This window comes from Colletes latitarsis, unplaced genomic scaffold (assembly GCF_051014445.1).
Source record: "Colletes latitarsis isolate SP2378_abdomen unplaced genomic scaffold, iyColLati1 scaffold0041, whole genome shotgun sequence".
Taxonomy (NCBI): domain Eukaryota; kingdom Metazoa; phylum Arthropoda; class Insecta; order Hymenoptera; family Colletidae; genus Colletes; species Colletes latitarsis.
In genome coordinates this window covers 64,294-67,500 of record NW_027488391.1, presented here as the reverse complement: position 1 = coordinate 67,500, position 3,207 = coordinate 64,294, and positions in this window count along the sequence as shown.

Genomic DNA, 3,207 nt, shown 5'->3' with positions numbered 1-3,207 from the left:
GGTTCGTAACACGGCCCCGGGTCCGGATGGTGTGCCCGGCCGGGTTTGGGTCTTGACCCAGGGCGTCCTTGGGGCCGACCTCAGGCGGTTGTTCGACCGCTGCCTGAGGGACGGGCGATTCCCCCCCAGTTGGAAGGTGGCGAGGATGGTCCTCCTCCGGAAGGAGGGTCGGCCCGCGGAGTCTCCCTCCGCATACCGGCCCATTTGTCTCCTCGACGAGGTGGGCAAGCTCTTCGAGCGTGTGATTGCTGCCCGCCTCGTCGAGCACCTGTCGCGGGGTGATCCCGGTCTGGCCGACTGCCAGTTCGGTTTCCGGGGGGGCCGATCGACTATCGACGCGATAGGTCGTGTGAGGGCCCTCTCGGAGGCGGCCGTCTCCCGGGGAGGGGTGGCATTGGCAATATCCTTGGATATTGCCAATGCCTTTAACACCCTCCCCTGGGAAGAGATAAGGAGGGGACTCGAATATCATCGAGTCCCCCCTTGTCTCAGGGCGGTCGTCGGGGATTATCTCCGCGGCAGGTGGATCGAGTATCCGGGCCGGGATGGTGATATGCGGAGGGAGGTGTACTGCGGTGTTCCGCAGGGGTCGGTCCTCGGGCCACTCCTGTGGAACATCGCGTACGACTCGGTGTTGCGGGCCGGCCTCCCCGACGGCGTCAGCACGGTGTGTTATGCGGATGACACACTGGTGCTGGCCGTCGGGGCGCACTGGGGGAGGGCCATGCGTCGCGCGGAGGAGGGGTCGCAACGCGTCGTCGACCGGATCAGGGGGATGGGGATGACGGTGGCGGTCCATAAGACCGAGGTGATTGCGTTTCATTCACCTCGGCAGGATCCGCCACCCCCTGTGATCCGGGTGGGTGGGGCTGACATCGAGGTGAAGCCCCAGATCAGGTATCTGGGGCTGATCCTCGATAGCCACTGGCGTTTCGGGGAGCATTTCCGCTGCCTGGTCCCCCGGTTGGAAAGGATGGTTGCGGCTCTGGGCCGGATCCTGCCCAACCTGGGGGGCCCGTCGGGCCGAGTTCGTCGCCTCTATGTGGCAATGGTCCAGTCGGTGGCCCTATACGGGGCCCCCGTCTGGGCGGACGACCTGGCTGCCTCCCGGCGCAGCATGACTATGCTGCGTCGGGTGCAGAGGCGCATGGCGCTCAGGGTCGTCCGCGGGTATCGGACCATGTCACATGAGGCGGCGACGGTTCTAGCGGGGATGCCGCCCATGGACCTGCTCGCGCGATCGCACGCGGTGATGTACCGGCACCGCGTCGACCGTCGCGCGGGGGTGGGGGCGGTCCCGGGCGGGCAGGAACCTGCTTGGGGCGATTTGAAGCGCCAGGCCCGGCAGTCCGTGTTGCTCGCGTGGCAGGAGCGGCTGGCTCTGCCAACCGCGGGGCACCGGACTGTCGGGGCGGTTCGGCCACTCCTGAAGGAGTGGCTGGACAGAGGCCATGGCAGCCTCACCTACCGGATGGCACAGGTGTTTTCCGGGCATGGCAGCTTCGGAAGATACCTGTACCGGATAGGGAAGGAGCCGACGGCGCGTTGCTGCCACTGCGACGCTGAGCAGGACACGGCGGATCATACCCTGGAGGTATGCCCCGCGTGGGAGGGGGAGCGCCGTGTCCTGGTCGGCGTCGTCGGGCGGGATGTCTCGCTGCCGGGCGTGGTGCGCGCCATGCTCGGCAGCGAGGAGAAGTGGAGGGCCGTGGCCTCCTTCTGCGAGAACGTAATGTTGCAGAAGGAGGCCGCGGGGAGGGAGCGCGAGCTTCAGCGGCGCGCTGAAGCTCGCGCTCGTGCGGTGGCCCGAGGTCGTCGCCCGGTCGCGAGGCGTCGCGGGCGGCCGCCTCGGCGTGGCGGATGACCTAGGCTGGGAGGGGGGTCCTGAGGGGACCCTCCTCCCGCCAGGCGGCGCCGGGTCGGACCGGTTGAGGGTAGGAGTGCCACCCCCTGCCGGTCCGACGCAAGGGGAGGCACCCTCGGCGGTCTGGTGCGGCCATGAACGCCCGGCCGCCGAGGGGTTGAAACGGGGTCGCGGACGGTTGCGAGTTGGGGCTCGCAGCCGCCACTAAACGCGGCCCCGGGACGGATAGCGGCGGGATGGAGTGGCCTCGTCCCGCCGCTATGAGGCAGTGTGTCTACTGGGGGGACCGATTGTCCCCCCGGGGGATGGGCGCGATAGCGCGGGCACGGGGAGGATACCGGAAGAATGCTTCGAGCGATTCCCGGTATCCTCCAAAAGCGTGCCGAAGGGTCACCGTGGGGTTTTTAGTGGGTAGGTCCCGCGTCTGTCGTTGTACGGGCGCGGGGAATCCCACACACCCCTCCCACCTCTCCCCAAGGAGGTGCGAGGGAGTCTTTCGAAGATTTTCCCCACGACAAAAAAAAAAAAAAAAAAAAAAAAAAAAAAAAAAAAAGGGTCTGGGCGTGAGCCTGCCTGGAGCCGCCGTCGGTGCAGATCTTGGTGGTAGTAGCAAATACTCCAGCGAGGCCCTGGAGGACTGACGTGGAGAAGGGTTTCGTGTGAACAGCCGTTGCACACGAGTCAGTCGATCCTAAGCCCTAAGAGAAATCCTATGAAGATGAGGTGTCCTAAAAAAACGCAGCAAACGAAACGAAACGAAGTTATTACAAAGCTTAATCATCCACTTTGACTCGAACACGAGAAAAAACATACATATATATATATATTTATTATATTTATTATATTATATTATTAAGATCCATCATGGCAACAACAGTATAGTAGAGTTGTGTAAAAAAATATGTGTAAAAGCAATTTTTTTAAACGTTTTTTTTTAACCAAAAAGAAAAACGAGTCACACAAGTGCGAAACGATTATAAAATAAAATAACTTGAGCGATGTGAGAGAGAGACACACACCCATCGGGCGAAAGGGAATCCGGTTTCTATTCCGGAACCCGGCAGCGGAACCGTATACCATTCGGGCCCTCGTAAGAGTAGTTCGTCGGGGTAACCCAAAATGACCTGGAGACGCCGTCGGGAGATCCGGGAAGAGTTTTCTTTTCTGTATAAGCGTTCGAGTTCCCTGGAAACCTCTAGCAGGGAGATAGGGTTTGGAACGCGAAGAGCACCGCAGTTGCGGCGGTGTCCGGATCTTCCCCTCGGACCTTGAAAATCCAGGAGAGGGCCACGTGGAGGTGTCGCGCCGGTTCGTACCCATATCCGCAGCAGGTCTCCAAGGTA